The sequence below is a fragment of the Pan troglodytes genome, chromosome X, assembly GCF_028858775.2.
Source record: "Pan troglodytes isolate AG18354 chromosome X, NHGRI_mPanTro3-v2.0_pri, whole genome shotgun sequence".
Taxonomy (NCBI): Eukaryota; Metazoa; Chordata; class Mammalia; order Primates; family Hominidae; genus Pan; species Pan troglodytes.
This window is the reverse complement of record NC_072421.2, coordinates 40,586,216-40,606,470: the sequence shown is the minus strand read 5'-3', so window position 1 is coordinate 40,606,470 and position 20,255 is coordinate 40,586,216. Positions and strand designations below refer to the sequence as shown.

Below are 20,255 nucleotides of genomic sequence, written 5' to 3'. Positions count from 1 at the left end.
ATAAAAAAAAGAGAAACAAAGAGGTGACCAATGAGATGTCAGTGGAAACCATTGGGTGGGACTTCTGGGAAATCTTTATAAAAGAGGCTGATGCAGCTGGGAGCGCCCCTTTCCCTCTCCTTGCTGCTAGGACTTAAAGCAGTGGGTGGAATGATCAGATGGAGGAGATGAGTTTGGGGAGGGGTGGGGCCCAACTGTTTATTGAAGAGTCCAAAAAGATCTGAAGGGTAGTTGGATGAGGAAGAGGACAGGATAGATATTAAGGAGAAAGACACTGCAGGATTTGATGGTAGGGGCTGTATCCTCTACCCTGTTTGCTTGTGTGCCAAGAAAAGTAGAATGTAAGCTCCATGAGGGCAGGGACCATGTCTCTTGCTTACCATTGCGTGCCTAGTACAGTGCCTGGCACAAAGTGGGCAATCAATAAATGTCTAATCAGTGAAGAATGAATGAAACATGCTCCATACATCCCTTGGGGGCTTTACTCCTAATGGGAAGCAGGTTCAAGGGGTCAAGAACATCTATATCTTGGGGGCCCCTTGTATCCGGGGAATAATTTCTAAGTATGGTTTCTCTTGCATTGTGTACACCCATCACCCCCACGCTCAGGCCCAGGCTGGAGTTTCTCAGGGCCTAAATGAACCACAGGAGTGTCTGCCTGCACCGAGCTTTTCCCAACTCTGGCTCCTGTGTGGTTCGAAGGCCAAGTTAATGCCACTGTTTCCACAACATCACTTCCTCTGCAGCGTGAGAAAAGAGGAAGAACACTTGCTATGTGACTCTCCTCTTCCCCCAGGGAAAGCACAAAGCTGTTGGAAACAATAAAAGCAGTCCTGTGTAAAGGGGAGACTTTTGTCTGTGCAGTCAGGGGTTGCTGCGCCTGCGACTTCCTGCAGGGATATTCGGCAGCTTTGCAGATAAATAAATGCTCACATTCAGAATGACCAGCCTAGAACACTTTTATGAGCCTTTTCTCCTCCCCAGGCTGTATACAGATAATAAATCAAATTAGCATCCCAAACCTCTGGTTCAGCATCACTTGTCACCAGCCCCCTCGGCATGAGGGGTGAGTTTTGGCAAGGCTGTTCTCAACTACAACCCAGCAATGTGGGATTGAGGCCTGTGACCTCCTTGGGAATCATCAGATGCTTCCAACCTGGGCTTGCCACAAGTTGAGGTCATGAGGTCTTGCTGGTCACTCCAGACCAGACTGTAAAAGAGGTGGCAGAGGCTGGGTGCAGTGGCTCATGCCTGTAATCCCAGCACTTTGGGAGGCCGAGGCAGGTGGATCACCTGAGGTCAGGAGTTCAAGACCAGCCTGGCCAACATGGTGAAACACCGTTTCTACTAAAAATGCAAAAATTAGCCAGGTATGGTGGTGCGCACCTGTAATCCCAGCTACTTGGGAGGCTGAGGCAGGAGAATCGCTTGAACCCGGGAGGCAGAGGTTGCAGTGAGCTGAGATTGCGCCATTGCACTCCAGCTTCAGTGACAAGAGCGAAACTCTGTCCCCCCACCCCCAAAAAAGAGGTGGCAGAAACCCCAGCCTTATAATCAAGATAGGGTCGTAACTTGGAGAATATATACATTTTCATTTCTCCATTAATAATCATAGGAACATGAGCAAAAATAGATAACTATGAGGGTAGGGAAAGAAAAAAGGAAGGAGTGAGGGAGGGAAGGATAGTAGTCAATAGATATTGGATGGATCAAATTGGAAAGGAGAAAGTTCACATTCAGGTAACATGAAGTGGAATTTGGCCTCATTTCAGGTTGCCCAACTAGTAACACAGGATAACTGGTAAGGTTTAGAAAATGAAGTAGGGACAGGGGAGATTTTCTAAACTTTACCCTACTTACTCCCACTATATGGTATGAACATCTATTCTACTGAGCTATCTAAATATAAGTGTTTTTAATGCATCCTTTCTTGGGCCACGAGAAGGAGTAGGACAGTACAGAGCACCAGTGGCAGCTCTTCAAATCACAGATGTGGTCCCACTGACTGGGATCGCGGAGCTGTCGGTTAAAGTAGATGGCTGCCTACACTTCGAGATGCAACCTCACAGCTGGTGAGGGTTGAAGCCAGTTGCACAGGGTGGTCCGTGAATTCAAAAATAACCACAGAGATATAAGCCACGTTCCCCCGAGCCCCCACCAGCGGGTAGAAGGGAAGCCAACGAACCACGTTTGGCGGGTGTACCCTCCTCCCCTGCTGCTTATGTGTTTAGAATCACATCAATTGCAGTTCCAGGCTGCCTGACCCTGAGCAGAATCCTACAGAACAGGAACAGGGTTGGGAAAAAATGGCCGAGACCAAGTAGAAGCTGCTTTGGCTATGTGCCCCAGCAAGTTCAAATGACTACCAGGGTGGTTGGCTAGGGGATAGGGGTAGGAGGTTAATATATTTTTGAATAAGAGTTTCCTGTTACCTGCGAACACTCAAAAAACAGCTAGAGGTTTTTATTCCTCTTAGGAAGAACAATGGTTAGGGCTGTTTTCTCTCATCACTTGTCATCAATGATTCTGTCAATCATTTATTCTGACACCCATTCATTCCACAAATATTTATTGAGTGCCTACTATATGCCAGCCACAATGTTACACGCCAAATATACAGCTCTCAAGCAAACACTGGGTTTTGTAGACAGGTTTGTACTGTGGATACCAAGGCATGCACTGTAACATACTTACAGCATGTTTAACCACCCTGAACTCAGAGACCTGGGTTCAAATCCTCACTAAGTCACTTACTTAGCTGAGTAACTGAGCTTTACCCAGTTTTACACGACTGACCTTTCCCTATGCCTCAGTTTCTCACTCTGTAAAGTTGGAAGGCTTGTGAAGAACTTAGCACAGACCACGGGAGTAGGAGCTACCATTATTATTTAGCACAGTCCTCCACCCCAGCTCTGCCTGGTGCCACAGTCCACCGCTTGGTGGTATTTCCGAAGCTGGCCAGGCCCTCTGCTGCTGACCCTGGAAATCGGGTCACACTAGACAAGGCTGCATGTGCGGGGAGAAGGCGGGGGGGCTCCTTTGCACGCGGCTGCTCGCGTTTCCCCAAGGCCTCCAAATAGTCTAAAAACTCACCTCGGAGGAGGAGAAAGAGCGTGAAGTGGCTCTTTCGATCTGAGACACCCCCTCCCGGAGAACTCGCCCCCTCCCCCCCAGCCCAGAGCGGAGTGAAATCTTAGAAGCCGTGGCTGCTGGGTTTGAACGGAATGCCGGAGTCAGTGGAAGACGGAGCTGGTCGGCCCGAAGGTCAGCGAGTTGTTTTGAGTTCTCCTACCCGGAAGGTAGGGGGTGGGGTGGGGTGGGGAGCAGGGAGTAGAGGACGCCAGGGCCCCCGAGAGACCCCGCGTCAGAGCAAAAATTGTTTGTGCTCCGGAACAGGCAGCTCAGCGGAAGCCGCGACGGGGGCGGGTCACGTGCGGCGGTGGCGGCGCAGCTGGCGGGGGAGCCGGGCTGGGACAAGGGCCGGGCCGGGCGGGGGTGGCGCGGGGCGGCGGCTCTCGCAGCCGAAGGTGGAACCGGCTGACTCTGGGCGCTAGGAGCGAGCGGCTCCCCGAGCCCGGAGCGAGGGAGGCGCGCGAGTTATGGAGGGACCGGTGTGGGAGCCAGGGCGCGCGGAGCTCCGCGTGGTGCGGCACGGGCGGGACGAGGAATCGTTGGGGGGCGGGGGCAGGGACACGGAAGCGGGCTCCCGGGGCGAGAGCGGAACCGACGCGGAGGCTGCGCGGGCGTCTGAACCCCAAGAATGGAGGCGCCGCTCTTGTAGTCGCCGGCCTTGTTTTCTTCTTGCACGCAAATCCCGGAACGACCGGAACCACCATCCCCGCCTGCGTCCCAGGGGCGCCCCATTACGCATGGCGGGGGGGCCCGCGGGGCTACTCCGGGAGGGGATCCGTGAGGCCGAGGCCGGAGAGGGCTGCGAGGTGGCTCGCGGGGGTGCAAGCCGGAGCGGGGCTACACACCACACAAACAGCCTCCCTTTCCCCCGGAAGAGCGGGCGAGGGAAGACGCGGGCTAGCTCTGGGGGCTCCCCAGGACTGTGGGAGCCAGGCGAGGACCGCAAGGCGGAAGGGAGTGCTGCAGACAAACCATCGGCCCCACCTGGAAGACATTGGTGGCCTCGTGGCCGGTGGTGAACGGTCTCACGCTTCCCCAAAGTGGCGTGCGCTACTCTAGCGTGGGAGGGAAAGGACACAAACTTGGCCATCTGCCAGAACCCTTGAAGACGCCTGTCTTTGGTGTCCCTCCGCCCCCCGCAGTGGCCCGAAATGTACTCTCCCTCCCGTAGTCCACGAGGTTGAGGTCCGAAGCCTGGAAAAGTAGGGTAGCGTGGTCTGGCCTCGGACGGGAAACCCACCCACGTTCTTCTGAGGTGCCACGCGGGGAAGGCGCGGAACAGTCTTCTTGCAAAGTTTCCCGCCCCTCACCCCAGTCGAGTAAGGGCGGCTCTTCCGGAGGTGGGGGCGGGGAACGGTCTCGTAGCGGGGAGTGGTGCTAGTTCCTCTTCCCTGCGACCGCTCGGGCCGCCTGCGCGTTCGCGTCCCCAGACGCTGCACCCCAGTTTGCTGCAACGTCTGCTCGGAGTCGCGGTAGCGGGTGCTGCGCGGAGTCTAGGACGACGCGAGACGCCATTTGCATCCCCCCTCCCTCCTGCAGGTTGGCGGGGGCAGCGGTGTCGCCCGCCGCGGAAGCGTATTCCTGGCAGTGACACTGATTAGATGCTGTGTCGATACGTGCACAGAATCGGGGTGGGCCTTCACCTCTCGTGTGCGCACACACTTTCTGTTGGAAAAGTTGCGATATTTTTTCTCTCCCTCTCGCCGCACAGCTGCTGTCTCCCGGGCGGAATTAGGCGACCACGTTTGCTCAACCCGAAGGAGAGAGGATCGCGCGGGCGCTGGGCGGCCGCCGGGCCCGGGCCGCGAAAATCCAGCCCTGGCTTTGCGTCGAGCTGCTGAGTGCCGCGCTTACGCGCGCGGGGCCAGCCGGGGCCTGGTTTCCATCTGCCCCTTTTGCCTCCGTGTTAAGTTCGCCGGGGAAAACCCAACGATCCGTGCTGAGCCCCTCGGAGGAGAGCCCCCGCCCCACCCCACCCCCAGCCCGATCCCGACCGATGGAAAAAATGACAGTATAGGTCAGAACAGGCTGCCCGCGAGTATTAATATGGACGGCCTCCGTTCCCGGTGCTTGGGGAGGATGGGCGCTTCGCCAGGAAACCGCCGAAGGAGGCGCCATGAGGGCCGCCTGCCCCTTCTCGGGCTAGAAAACGTGGATTCTCAGAGGGACCAGACAAATGTGGTCAGATAGCTGCAGGAACTTACCCCATCTAAATACAGGTTGTCCGTGTATATTCCAACCAAGATCATTTTTGTTTCAATCTAATACACGTTGAGTCAATTAGAAATACTGTGAGAACTGGTCAAACGGTAGATAGGAAACTTGCTCTTTGCCTAGCATTAAATGTATGCTCAGGAGGTGCGGGGCTGAGCACTATCGGCGCAGCCAGTCTGTGTCCTAAGAAGACAGGGTCCCCTTTGCGTTCCACCTTCCAGGACCTTAATAGAACGCGAAGAGAGGAATTATTTTAGTTGTAGTTTCTATTAGAGGGTTGCTTACTCCTTGCAAACTCCCGCCTGGGGTTGTCCGTAGTTAGTAGTAGATGGTTCTGCGTTTTGGCTTTTACAGTCCACGTTTTTCTCTTGCCTTTTTCTTTTCCTGCGTACACGCTGCTGGGTACGGGGAGGGGGCTGCCCAGACGTGTGCTGCCGCCGCCCTCGGGCTCTTTCTTGCGCACCACGCGGCCTCGGAGGAGGGGAAATGTGAACTCTCCGGGTGGCGCTCGAGAACTGGAATTCTGATTTAGGGCTGCGGGTTTGTTCCGGAGGCTGGCTGGGAGCGTCTTGTAGGGGCCGGAGGCTGTGAAGGGGAAGCCCCAGAGGTGACCCTGAGGCCTCAGGAGCAAACCTGGAGGCGCCCGTGTTCTTTGTCTTTCTCGGGGCTGGCAGCTTGGCACGCACATTTCCGATAAGGATCTACTGAGAGCTAGAGCGCACTGCCAGCACATTTCAGTGATTAGGCAAACGCCGGTAGCCACTTAAGGCAAAGGCCATTTGCGTTGTGTTTGAAAAGGAAAAGGCAGCCTCACCTAATGAATTATGGGTGACCCTGGAGAGGCCAAGCAGGGGAGGCCGAGGCCTCCCTAGGCTCTTATTTGCCGCAACTCCTCCCCTTTTTGCCAGAGTCCCCATTTCAAAGGTAATGGGAAGCCTTTTGAAATTAGAAGTCTGACCGATTCTGTCTACAGAAGTGGTATTTGCATCTGTGCATCAGTAAAATGTGGCCCGCCAGCGGCCCAGGGACAAGGCCTGCCATACGCCAGCCCTGCACCAGTGTTAGACCAAAGTACATCCCAGAGGACATGGCTTTTGGCCAACTCCTCCGAGAACTGATTTAAAGAGGTGGCCTTCAGCCATCAAAAAAGGTGTCCTGGAAGAGTAGGCTGGAGGTCCTGGAAACCAGCGCTCTTCCCCAGGGCTGCAGGGAGAGAGTGGGTAATGGTGCCTGAGCCCTGACGGAACTTGCTGTTAATCCAGTCTAAATGAGCACCATTAAAGAGGACTCTCCCTCCTATCCACCACCACACACACACAAGCCTTTATGGGACGGTCTAGTGGAGACCTAGACAGTTTGAGGGCATTTGGCCTTCACTTTTCAGTGGCCATACAATAGTGCCCTTTCCACCCTGCCAAGACCACTGGCTCCATGTAAACTTCCAGGAACTTTCACCCGGAACTTTGTACTCCCTACCCATCCAAAGGGAGTGCCAGATCATAGTAACAAACACACGTAGCATTGTACTGGAGGCAGCGTTCTAAGCACCTTATGTATGGAGGCATGTTATCCTCAGAACAACCCTACGAGGTATAGATAATAGTATTGGTCTTATTTTACAGATGAGGACTCCGAGGTTCCGAACTGTTAAGCGGTTTGCCCAAAGCCGCACAGCTTGGGATAATAGGGCCTGGATTGACCAGAGGGAGAGATAGGGTCTGGATTGACCAGAGAGAGAAATAGGGCTGTGTTGCCTCTCTAGCGTTTTGTAATGAAAGTGATCTGTTTGGGGGTTGTTTCGAGAGGACTGCCTGGACCCCAACCTTCCAAAGGAAAATATGAAGAGACCAGAAGGCCCAACATTTGGCCTTTATTTTGCAAAAGAAAGTTCTGGAGAGTCGTACAGAGGCATCTTACTGTGGCTCCTCCGCGGCAAGGAAGGGGTCAGGGAAGGCAATGCAAAGGCCCCCCTGGCCCACCTAGCTGCATAGCATCCGGCGGTCACGTCCGCCGGAGGTGACTGGGGACTGGGGACAGCCGATTGCCGAGGAACTCCTTATCGCCCAGTGTCAGTGCTCCCGGGTGCCGGAGCTAAACGTCCGCCTGCGGGGGCGGCTAGTTCACACCAGTCCCCTGGCTCCCGACGCGCCCCCGGGCTTCTCCCGCGGAGCTGGCTAGATGCCCGGCGGCGGCTCCGAAGCTCCGGGCTCCCCGCCGCTTGTCCCGCCAGCCCGAGGCATGGAGCCCCACGGCCCAGGACTGGAGAGCCCAGTTCGTCAGTCCAGGTTGGGACTGCTGGTTCCGGGTTGCTCACGATCACTCTCCCCTCAACACCCGTCCGGCCAGGGCGCGCGCGCAGACACATAAACACACACGGCTTCCAAGCGCGCAGCCCGCCTCCCGGGCCTCCGCTTTTCCTTCCTCCTCCCCGCTCGGGCGCTTCGGAAGCCCGTGGCGGTTGTGTGCTGCGCCAGGGAAGAGTCCGGGTCGGGGAGACCGCGCTGCCCTCTTTCCCCCCAAGGTCTGCGCGCACGCTAGTATCCTTAGGAAGCACAGTCAGGCTTGTGGGTTCCCATCTTCCCGGGAAATGACGGCTGCTGGCGAGGACCTGTTCGCTCCGTGTTTCGCAATGGCCCGGGGATCAGAGGAGAGGACCGGGCGGTGGGGCCTGCGCGTGGATGAGGGTGGCGGTAAATCCCCTCTCCCGCGAAGGTGGCTGAGCCTCCGGCCACCGCTAGTAGTAGTCTACCCTGCTCGTCTTGCATTGGCCGCAGCTTGACTCCCCTGCGTGCCGCGGGTCGGTGTGGGTGTCCCCACTCCCTCAAGCCTTTACTTTCAGCTCGCGAAACCCCATGGATCCGCGGCTGGGCTGGGCAGCGCAGACGCCCAGCTGTCCTCGCCAACCCCAGGCCCAGAGGGGGCCAGGCTGGCCTGGGGGCTGGGCGGCCCGGCTGCACTTGCCGGCGTTGAGAGAGGCTCTGTGAGCCCGAGCCGGCCGCCGAGCCGAGGGAGAGAGCGCATCAGCCCGCGCGCCTTAAGGCAGAACACACGCCTTTCCCGGAACCTTGAAACCCAGGGGAGCCGCTGCCATCTTCGCGTGACGAGCAGCGAGACGCCGGTGATTAAGTGTTTCTTTCCGGCTCCCTCTCCGGGTTGCGGCTCTCCTCCTTTCCACAGGGCTGGAAGAATAAAAACCTGGGGAAAAACCACACACAACTGCGCTCTGGTCTCGCTCGCCATGTCCGCACTGGTTTCTTAGGGTGCGCCCACGCGGGGCACCCCCTGCTCCCCTACTCCACGCCTGGCCGGGGTCGAGGGCTGCGTGCCTCGGTTTCCATCCGCTCTAGCGCAAATCTCGGAGTTTAATGGGGAGGGGGCACACATTGCTGAAGCCACCCGACCCCCATTCTCCTTACGCCCCCCCCATGGGGATTAAACCTAAACACATGAATCCCCCACCCATACCCGGGACTAATCCAGCCGCGCCTCCTGGGATTAACTCGGCTCACAGGTCCATAAAACACTTCCGGCGCGGCCAGAGGGTCTGTCTGCAGAAACACTTTAAAATTGTCCTCCCGGGCCTGGAGTCGGAATTGACTGGGTGGAGGGAAGTGAGTAAACAGACAGTTGTAAGAGACAATCCGTGAGGTTTGCAGGCTGTGAAAAGAGCTGCTTAAAATATGGGCTGTCGGGGTTGCCTCCAGCAGGAGGGTGGCCCGGGTCCTAGCAGACAGATCCAAGAAAAGGATGCAATATATTCTAAATGACATTGACCTGGAGGAAGGAGGGTGTAGGCAGGAGCAGGCAGGCTTCACATGGCTTCTGGCTCCAGTTCAGTGAGGAAGACTAGCTTCCAGAAATTTGTGGGGGCGAGTGGCCAGTCTTTTCATGTGTAAAATCAGAACAGTAACACCTACTCTGTCCCCCTCGGATGGGTTTCTGAGGACCAAAATGTGAAGGCACTTTGTAAATGCGGCTCAACCCTTCTGCTTCACTGTGGTTAATGTTCAGTCTCTCTTAGGTAGAAAAACCAGTGACTTGCTGATTACAAAACAAAGTAGAAATCAGCCCTTTCTCAAATCTACGCAACAATGTTCGAGATAAAGGGAACCCAAAAGCAACCTAATACTTTGAACCTCCTTTTACATCATTTCGAGATAAGTTTCTGAAGTAATGAGAGAATCTTTGGAATGTTCTAAGAAAATCTGTCACAAACTGGAGGTTAATGGGGAAGAAAGGGAGGCTTTAAATTGGGTCAAATCACATTTTAAGAAGGCTGGGCGCGGTGGCTCACGCTTGTAATCCTAGCACTTTGGGAGGCGAGACGGGTGGATCACGTGAGGTCAGGAGTTCGAGACCAGCCTGGCCAACATGGCGAAACCCCGTCTCTAGTAAAAATACAAAAAATTAGCCGGGCAAGGTGGCGGGGGCCTGTAATCCCAGCTACTGGGGAGGCTGAGGCAGAATTGCTTGAACCCGGTAGGCAGAGGTTGCAGTGAGCCGAGATCGTGCCACTTCACTCCAGCCTGGGCAAAAGAGCGAAACTCCGTCTCAAAAACAAAAAACACAAAAAAACAAAACAAAACCGGAAGAAAAATATAAATTTATAGTAGCTTCCTGGCTATATCCCCTTCTGTTAGTCTGCAGAAGAGATGCCCATTGGTAGCCATTCCCCCAGCCCCAGGACCGAAGGAGGTCTTGACTCAGGCTTGGTCGGCTAGGTGCAAGGTGTTGTTGGCGTCTGGGGTGGGGACAGTGAAGAAAGGCGATCATTTTGCTTTAAACGAACATCAGAAGACCCAGGCCTGCTACTGCGTCTTGAAGGCCTGGAGTTGTTAAAATTCTGTGGGAGGGGGTGCCTCGTGACCTCCTTCCTCGCAGATGGGCTCAGGCAGCGTGACCGGCCCCAGGTGGTGCCCAGGCGCGCTGGGGATGGAGGCCCAGGCTGCGCGTTCACCCTGCCTCGCAGATAGCGAGTAGGGGCCTCCGGCTGGACCGCCCACCGGCCTTACTCTCCCTTTCCTGGCCTTGGGGCCTTGGACCAGGGTTAACCCTGGTCCCGCCTCCACCTCATTGCCCCCCGTGCAGCGCCCTCCCCGCCCTGGCTCCCGGCCCAGATCCCGAGGCCTCCCTCGCCCCGCAGTCTCGGTTCTTCCCCCTCGTGATTCATTTAGCAGCGGTGCAGAAAGCCTGTTTACCTCCGCAGCCCTGGGCGACTCGATCTGCGTAAAAAGCCCCAACGCCAGCTCCGACCAGTAGGGGGGGGATTGTCCTATAGATTATTTCTCCTCCTGGTTTTTGTTTTTGTTTTTTTTTAAACAAGAAGGCTTGGTTGAAGAGGGGGTGGGGTGGCGTGTTGCTGCTGTTTTTTAAAACACCGTATTTGAAAGAGAAACAAAAGCCACACAAAAGCCGTTTAGGAGGTACCAAGACTGTTTTTACATATAAAAAGTGCAGCGAATACCAAGGGGCCCCCAACAGTGATAAACTAAATGGTTGGCCGATTTCGACAATTAACAGTTAATCTGTTATCTGCGATCAGCAAACAAGTTTTGAGGCTCGAAGGACACCGAATTCCTTTTCCAGTCGACAGCGTTGTACTCGAATCTGTTGAGCACATCAGATGCTCCTGGTTTCTCCTAGAGCGAATCCAGCTTTAGCAAACATGGGTTTCCCAGGTTGAAGGACCGACTTGAGCCAGAGAAAATTCTCTTGTGCAGCTGAGGAGCCTCTGTCTGCATCGCCCCTCGAGCCCGAGCTCGTCTGTTTGGTTTAGATTTCTCCAAATTGGTTTTCACCCCGATTTCGCGGACCTCCTAATTTTGCACGTAATAGGCCTCCGATAAATGTGTACTGAATGGCAGAAACTAAAGTGAGGCCCTCGGCCTGGAAGACGGCCTGACGCACGGCCTCGCCCTTGGAACCCCACTCGGGTTCCCAGAGCCCCCAGGCCGCTGCAGCCTGCGCGCAGCTTCGCCCTGCGCCGGCCAGGGCGGGCGGGGGAGGCCAGGAGGCACGAAGCGCCTGGAGCCTGCACGATGATAAATATTGCGCAGACAGCCCATAAATAATTTGCATTATGTTCAGCTGACAACGCGGGGCGATTAATTTTAATAGCTACATATTTGCCTGGGCTGCTGCTTTCGTAGGCCCCGTAATGAAAGGCGAGAGGCCGCCCTGGCTCCGTGCTCGCGGTCCAGGAAGGCAGCCGGGGGTGCGGGAAGGCCCGATGTGGTGTCTCCTCCAGGCAGCCCCCCGGGGAGCCCCAGCTCCTTGGCCCCCCTCTCGCCCTCCGTGCCTTGTGGAGGTGAGGTGTGCGCGCACCGCCGGAGCACCCCCGAGGCCTCGAGCAACAGGAGCCACCATAATGACACTGCACATTTGTCTGTGTGGGGAGAGCCACTTGTGGACTGGGAGACCCTCCACGTAGCTTTGTGCCCCACCCGGACCAAGTCCGGAGTTTCAGGTTCCACTTAGGCTAGGAGGGGGGTGTTTGCCGCCGCCAATTCGCCAGTGGGCCCCAGCTCGGCCGAGGCTTCTCCGCCCTCCCGGCAGAGGCAAGAGACAAAACAAAGCCCGGCTGTCCCCGCGTCCTCTCCGCGCGTGTAGGGTCCTGAGTTCTGCCTCCCAGGAGCTGTCCGGCGCTCCGCGGAAGGCCCCCCTAAAATGCTTCCTGAGCTCCTCGATGCAAAAGGACCGCACACATAAAGGACGGAAGAAAAGAAAGGGTCTGGAGGAGCTCTTTAAAAGAGGGGGCAGGGAAGGAAGCGCAGCGAGGAAGGACGCGGCCGCCGCGGTCCCGTGGTGGCCGGGTGCGCGCGTGTGCGTGTCTGTGTGTGCGTTCCGATGACAAAGCCCCGCCGCCGCCAGCAAGCTCCTGGCTGCCAGAGCTCTGGTGGGGGAGGGGAAAGGGAGGAGAGGAGCCAGCGCTAGCGTAGGTAGCGGGGAATCGAAGCTTCCCAGGAGAAAGAGTTCATTCATGAGCTGTAGGAGGCCTCGCGGCCCGGCCAGGTGGAGCCTCCTGAAGCCAACACCTGTGTATTTTCCTTTTTGGAAACAGGCGAGCCCATCGATCATTACCATATTTTAATTGCCTTTCGCAAAGGTCATCTCTAATTATGGGTTGCGAGGAGGGTTGGTCAGGAGTCCGTGGCCCTTTATTATCTGTGTGGGTGTGTGTGTGTCGCCGCAGAGACAATGCGCCCAGCTCTTATAGAAATGCCAATCCGAGGGTGTCCGTGCGCGCCTGCGAGGCGGTCACGACGTGCTGGATCCACGCAGACCAGGCTGCGTGCACAATAAAAGCCGAGCAGGCGGCTGAGGGCCGCGCAGACCCACGGGTTTTCTTTTTAGAAACAGTGGTGCGAAGAGACTTGACAATAATAACACGCAGCAGGATTAAATCAGGGCGGGAATAAGGAAATGTATTTTCGTTTCTAGAACCGCGGACTGTGTTTAACCCATCCGATCCTCCCCTCCCCAGAGCATTTTGTGCACACGTGGAGTTCCGCGCAGGGACAGGCGCCGGGCACAGAGTGGCTTGGGACTGCCCGATGACGTTCCAGGGCAGCCACGTTACGTTCATATTAATCTCTTCCCTTAATTCGGCATGGTTGTCAGTTACAGTGACGTGAAACAGCCTTAACGATGTCTGTTTTATGGGAAACAATACCTGGCTAGTTGAAAAAGAGAAAGCAAACGTTGAGGTTTTTTAACTTTTGAAAGTTTGCATTTCCTTAGTTTTTATCACTGTCAGAAACCCTTGTGGCAAAAGCCTATTTTAACTTCCTCCGAGGGAGAAGAGCAGTGGAGAAGGTAGATGGAGGGTCAGGGGTTCTTGGGAGGATATTTTGGAGATGGAGGGAGGTGGAGATCAGTGAAGAGCTGTGAGTCAGGGGTGGTCAGCAGCCACTCTGAACTTGATTTTCTCAAAGGAGCCTGGCACTTCTGAGCCCCGATGCTGTTTCTGGGAGTCCAGCCTGACAAAGTCAGAGGCTGGGGTCAGGAGCCTCAGAGAGTTGGAGAGTTTTGTACTGGTCCTGCTTCCTGCCTGCCCCCACACCTGGCCTCCTGGCCTCACCAGCAGCCAGCTCTGCCCTGAGGAAGGCAGAGCCAGATGACTGGTCCAACCCCCCAGAGACCGCCTGGCTTTCTCCTCCCCTGTAATCATAACCAGATGCACTTAAGCGCCTTTCATCAGAGGAAGCCCAAAGCCCTTTAACAGGCTTCAATAAAAGCCTTTTGAGGGCCTACCAGCCTGCTCAGTGTTGGGGCCCCTGTGCCCACTTTCCAGCTGAGCCAGCCTGGGGCTGCAGTCAGGGTCTAGCCTCTCCCCTGGGGCCCCAGAAGCCAAGGAAGTTTACTCAACTAAGGCAACCTCTCCAAGCAGGTAGGGTGCCAAGATTCCTGCCAGGTGTGTGGGTTCAGACCTCATTAACAGGAGGAAAGAAAGGCATGGGAGGGAAGCCAGCAGCTAGTGTCTGTCTTAAGGAAGGACAAGAAGGAGCAGCCTATGAGAAGGAACCAGAGGGGCTAGGAAATAGAGCCGGGGTGAAGGGGCAGTGATGATGGAGATGTTCACAAAGACTCCCATGGTACTTCCACCAACCCGAATTCAGAGGTCAGAGCTGCTGTCCCACTGTGTTGCAATCTGTCTCCCTTACTAAACTGTGAACTCCCTAAGGGGAGTTCTTATTCACCTTTGCAGGCCCGGCCCGGGACCTGGCACAAAATAAGTAATCAAAATGGGAGATCACAAGCTACGATGGAAAACTCTGGATCAAGATGCATACGGGCTTAAGATGGGAGCTCTGCCCCCAGTGGTTGTGTAGCCTATCTGAGCCTCAGTTTCCTTATCTACAAAATGGGTATGAGAATGCCTACATCAAAAGATTGGAGAAAGATTCGATGAAGTAGTTGCAGGTGAAGCACCAGGAAGATGATAATAAAGTTTTTAATAAATACTGTGCCCTAGCTGGGTGTGGTGGCTCAGGCCTGTAATCCTAGCTACTCGGGAGGCAGAGGTGGGAGAATCACTTGAGCCCAGGAGGTCAAGGCTGCAGTGAGCTGAGATTGTGCCACTAAGTGACAGAGTGAGACTCTCTCAAACAAAGCAAAACTAGATAGATAGATAGATAGATAGATAGATAGATAGATAGATAATCTCATGCCCTTGCTCTTGAAGGAGTGAAGAGAGGATTTGGACTGATATTGTTTGAATTGTAAGTAGGAAGGTTTGTGTTACACCCTAGCTAGGCACAGGTCTCTCTGGCCTGGGATTTGGATCAGAAGAAGGAATTGTTTCTAAACTGTGTGAATTGGAGCCACAGGACCCCACTGCACTGTCCAACAGGGCAAGCAGCTCCAAAGCTGTGAACTTGGGAAGCCAAGCCAGCCTTGGTCTCAGGCTCTGGGGAAGGGGCAGGTCCTAGACCCTTGGACTCTCCTGCACAGGGCTGGTTGTGGCTGGGGCCTAGTTGTGCACTGCGGACCAGGCTGCTGGAGATGAGTGGCTGGCAGATAATCCCAGTTGGTGCTGGCTTTCTGTGGTCAAGAGGAGAACTGCCCCTTCAGCTTTGACCTCTGCTCCAGTAATCATGGCTGTATTTTATTTTTGGCGGGTTCATCCTCTGGCATTTGGCAGGGCGGGGAGGGGAAGGGGGGTTGCCTGCGTCTCTTTGCTATTCCTTCTGGTTTGCTCAGTAGCTCCCCACCTCTCATCCCCCACCCCACCCCACACAATGTGGCCTGGTTTTCTCCCCATTGCAAGCTGCTTTATCATTTTTGCCTGTTCCCTGGCTGCTCTGCTTGTTTGAGAGTGGGGGTAAGACCTGGGCTCTCCCCATTCCCCTCCTTGGTCCATCACATTCCAGATGTCTTTCAGCCCCTCCTCCCGTCTCCCTGAGCTTGGCACTTCCCCAGGAGGGCAGCCTGAGGGTCAGGGTCCATGGGCCGCCTGGGCATCAGGGGCCTGTGAGTGCCTGGCTCAGAGAAGGAGGAAACGGTGGGGGACAGAAGCCAGCTGCACTGCTGCACATTCCTAGCTTTGTGAATGGAAGCTCATGGCATTTGGTGTGTGACACAGGTCTGGTAGTCGGGGTCAGAATGAAAAGGTGTGGGATTTGTAGGGGAATTGGGAAGAAAATGAAGTAAGCTAACACTTCTTGCATAATTCATCTCTCCCTATCCCTGAGATGAGCACCTTCCAGGAGAGGCAAGAAAAACAAGAGAGAAGAGAAGAGAAGGGAGAGCAAAACCAGCCTGGTGGAAATGCTTTGCCCCTCTCCCTTCCTGCCTAGGGAATTGGCTCCCTTGTGCAGCCAATGTAGGTCAGGAGGGGACAACAGTTAGGGTCCTTTACCCAGATCCTTCAGGGAAAATGTGAGATCAGATTTGAGGAAGACACAGGTCACTGTCCTACAGGGATTTCAGAAAGAATAAGACACTGCGTTATCAAAGGTGGGGGATTTGGGTTATGATCAGAAATTTCCTTAAAAAAAAATTTCCTGCCTGTCACACTTTTGTTTTTAACCCAGTTCACCTTCTTCCATGGATTTAGCAATAAGTTATGAAATTGATCTCTTCCCCTATAGCATGTCAGCTACAAGGGAGCTCAGAAGCAATTTAATTCTGCTCCTGGAATCTGTGGGTCCAGAATTTGGTGGACTCAACAGCTGGAGGCTGGAAGCATCCGGAGGGGTCTTTACTTTATGTCTGGCTGTTGGCTGGGACCTCAGCTGTGTCCCATAGCATGAGCACAGGGCTCTCTATGTGGCATGGGCTTCCTCACAGTATGGTGCCTTAAGGGTAGTAGGACTTTAAGTTACAAATCGGCAGCTCAGGGCTCCAGAAAACCAGCATTGCAGTAAATAAGGCTGAAGCTGCATCACCTTTTTTTTTTTTTTTTTTTTTCTGAGATGGAGTCTTGCTCTGTCGCCCAGGCTGGAGTGCAGTGGCACCATCTCGGCTCACCGCAACCTCCGCCTTCCAGGTTCAAGAGATTCTCCTGCCTCAACCTCCCGAGTAGCTGGAATTACAGGCATGCACCACCATGCTCGGCTAATTTTTGTATTCTTAGTAGAGACGGGGTTTTAGCATGTTGGTCAGGCTGTTCTCAAACTCCTGACCTCAGGTGATCTGCCTGCCTCGGCCTCCCAAAGTGCTGGGATTACAGGCGTGAGCCACCGTGCCTGGCCCGCTGCATCACCTTTTCTAATCCACCCTTGAAGTCTATATTCATTGGTTGCGATTGTGGTCACAAACCCATCCAGATTCAAGGGGAAGGGACAGAGATCCTACTTCTCACTTGGGAGGAGTGTCAAAGAACTTGTGGCCATGGTGGGGTGGGGGTGGGGGGTGGGAAGGTGGTAGGGGAAGCCATACCAGGCACCTTTGAGAGCTAAGCTTAATTAGCAGTAGCTCTAAACAGAGTAGTCTACATTGTAATAGGGGTTTCTACCCTCAAGAGGCCTCATAAATTATATGGGGGCAGGGGGACTCAGAGAGCTAAAATTAGGCCAGGGTAAAAGAAATAGAGCCTATAAAGCAAATATGGATTTTAGGAAAAATAGAAAATATATCGAGACAGCTGTCTCTATGATCTTGTCCAATGTGGGAAGGACTGAGGGAGAACTGAGTGGTGGGATCAGATGGGTTTTAGGCTCTTCTGCATTGAAAGGGAAGCAGGTAAAAGATTAGCATTCTATCTGCCGCCATCCTTAGCCTACTGTCTTGGGGAAGATCTAGTAACCCTTCATCGCTCCCAGCTCCCAACAACATTATTTTCACTATTGCCTTATAAGTCACTGCCCCCTCTACCACCAGTATACAGCTATCTTTATATGGTACAAAGCTAGGAATGTAGTCAATGCATTTCCTGTAGTGTGTATGGAAAAACAATTAATACTTACTATTTGTGCCCTCCCTGAGGTGTGGTTTTAAATATCCAGCATGGATACTGTTGTGACTGAAAGGGCCTGGGTACATCTCTAGGGCCCCAGGTTCCCATTATCCTTGTCTCTAACCCCTGAATGGAGAGTTTGACTTCTAATTTCATGCTAGGGGTTTCACGGGCAACATAATTGTATTTGCCTCTGCCTTTGATCTGCTATTTGATCTGCTATTTTATTGTGGGTTCGACTAGGAGACACAGATAGAAACGTGGTGGAAAACATGATTTTGTTTTGCTTGGGAATTGGCAGTTATTGTTTTCTATGGCTCCCTTAACATGACACATCTTCCCTAAATCCAAAATCTAATCATTTTCCCATTTTTGAAAATCCAAAAGGCATGTGTACCCTCTGGCCTGCTTTCCTCTCCCCTCCTGAAGATTTCATTTTCAGCAAGACTTTGGGGGCATGATGTTCAGATTTTAGACCTCAGTGCAGATTGGAGCCCCGAATTAGTGTAATACACCTGGGTGAACTCTGCCACACCTGCCCCTTTCCTGACCTCACCACGGCTTCCCAGGATGTATCTGGTTCACCCTAGCCTCCCTTGAGGTGATTTTGGGTCTGCAGGGCCAACTCCTATCCTGAGACCCAAACAAAGAAACCCAGATTCAGCAGATGGGTCAGAACTAAGCGACATTCAGGGGATGGCCCTTGAAATAAGCTGGCTTCTCAGGCAGGGTCACTGTATTACATTGTACAGTTTGTGTACTGCACAAAGGTCCCCAGCCAAAACACAGAGTAGGCTACTGGCAGCTGTGTTCTCAGGGCAAAGGAGAAAGAGATTATGTCTCTGATCCAGAAGAAAAGAGAAGGTGACACAGGACAGATAGAGGTCAAAAGGGTTTCTTGGGAGCACACTGGATCAGCCTAAGACTGGACCAAGCCAGTGTTGACCCAGCATGTTGGCGCAGTAGGCCTATATACACTCTCTTTGTTTTGTTACCTCTCATCTGCAGGCACTGGTTCATAAGTTATTGGGTCCCTCCTAGGCCTTATTTGGAGTGTGGGTGGGAGAAGGACAGGAGTGTCACCCTACTTATGTGTCTTGTTTAGCCAGCAAGGTGGGATTTGTTTCTTGGGCAGAGGGAGTTTCTTTGGTTTATGAATATGAAGATTTTAAGGCATATTGTTCACTGCAGACCGTTATGTACTTGATGTAGGCGTTTGAGTGCAAGACCCTAACAGGGCTAGGCGCGGTGGCTCATGCCTGTAATCCCAGCACTTTGGGAGGCCGAGGCGGGCGGATCACGAGGTCAGGAGATCCAGACCATCCAGGCTAACACGGTGAAACCCCGTCTCTACTAAAAATACAAAAAATTAGCCGGGCGTGATGGCGGGCGTCTGTAGTCCCAGCTACCCGGGAGGCTGGGGCAGGAGAATGGCGTGAACCCAGGAGGCGGAGCTTGCAGTGAGCCCAGATTGCACCACTGCACTCTCCAGCCTGGGCTACAGAGCGAGACTCAGTCTCAAAAAAAAAAAAAAAAAAAAAAAAAAAGGGGAGAATCGGCCTGGCTTGCTGGCTCACACCTGTAATCCCAGCACTTTGGGAGGCCGAGGCGGGCGGATCACGAACGAGGTCAGGGGTTTGAGACTAGCCTGACCAACGTGGTGAAACCCCGTCTCTACTAAAAATACAAAAATTAGCCGGGCATGGTGGCGCTAATCCCAGCTACTCAGGAGGCTGAGGCAGGAGAATCGCTTGAACCTGGCAGGCGGAGGTTGCAGTGAGCCAAGATCGCGCCACCTCACTCCAGCCTGGGCGACAGAGTGAGACGACGTCTCAAAAAAACCCAAAAAACAAAAAAAACCCCCCAAAAAACAAACAAACAAAAAACCCAAAAAACAAAAAAACAAAAATTAGCCGGGCATGGTGGCATGAACCTGTAGTCCCAGCTACTCTGGAGGCTGAGGTGGGAGAATCACTCCAGCCCGAGAGCCAGAGGTCAAGGCTGCAGTGAGCCCAGATCGCACCACTGCACTTCAACCTGGGCAACAGAGACAGACCCTGTCTCAAAAAATATATAAATAAATAAAAAATAAATAAAAAAGGCCGAGTTCGGTGACTCACACCTGTAATCCCAACACTTTGGGAGGCCGAGGTGGGCAGATTGCCTGAGCTCAGGAGTTCGCGACCAGCCTGGGCAACATGGTGAAACCCCGTCTCTACTAAAATACAAAAAAAAAAAAAAAATTAGCCGGGCGTGGCGGAGTGTGCCTGTAGTCCCAGCTACTGAGGAGGCTGAGGCAGGAGAATTGTTTGAACCTGGGAGGTGAAGGTTGCAGTAAGCCGAGATTGTGCCACTGCACTCCAGCCTGGGCAAGAGAGCGAGACACCATCTAAAAAAAAAAAAAAAAAAAAAAAAGAGGATCATCTGAAGAAAGAAATTCCAATCAAAATTAAACAACTCCAAAAAGGAACTTTTCTAGTGTCAGTAATGGGCTGGTTGAGGAGGTCTTTGGGAGCCTTCTTTTTATTGATTGACTGATTTTTTTTTTTTTTTTTTTTTTTTTTGAGACAGGGTCTCGCTCTGTCGCGCCGCTGCACTTCAGCCCAGCCTGGGTGACAGAGTGAGACTACATCTCAAAGAAAAAAAAGAAAAAGTAATCCGGCCGGGCGTGGTGGCTCATGCCTGTAATCCCAGCACTCTGGGAGGCCGAGGCGGGTGGATCACGAGGTCAGGAGATGGAGACCATCCTGGCTAACACAGTGAAACCCTGTCTCTACTAAAAAAAAAAAAAAAAATACACAAAATTAGCCGGGTGTAGTGGCGGGCGCCTGTAGTCCCAGCTACTCGAGAGGCTGAGGCAGGAGAATGGCGTGAATCCGGGAGGCGGAGCTTGCAGTGAGCCGAGATCGCGCCACTGCACTCCAGCACTCCAGCCTGGGCGACAGAGCCAGACTCCGTCTCAAAAAAAAAAAAAAGTAATCCATATCAACCATCTGATGGTGGAGGGGGA

General features: G+C 53.7%; 1 protein-coding gene across 3 annotated transcripts in view; it reads left to right on the top strand.

Moving 5' to 3' along the window:
* The first annotated feature begins 2,941 nt into the window (after nucleotides 1-2,941).
* BCOR (BCL6 corepressor) overlaps nucleotides 2,942-20,255 on the top strand; it is a 126,020-nt gene continuing 108,706 nt past the window's right edge. The window contains exon 1 of one of the 3 annotated variants that reach the window (XM_016947534.3): nucleotides 2,942-3,264. The gene's annotated coding sequence lies outside the window, so the exon portion shown is untranslated. The remainder of the gene's footprint in view (nucleotides 3,265-20,255) is intronic. The other 2 variants (XM_016947536.4, XM_016943431.4) reach the window with 2 other exon arrangements.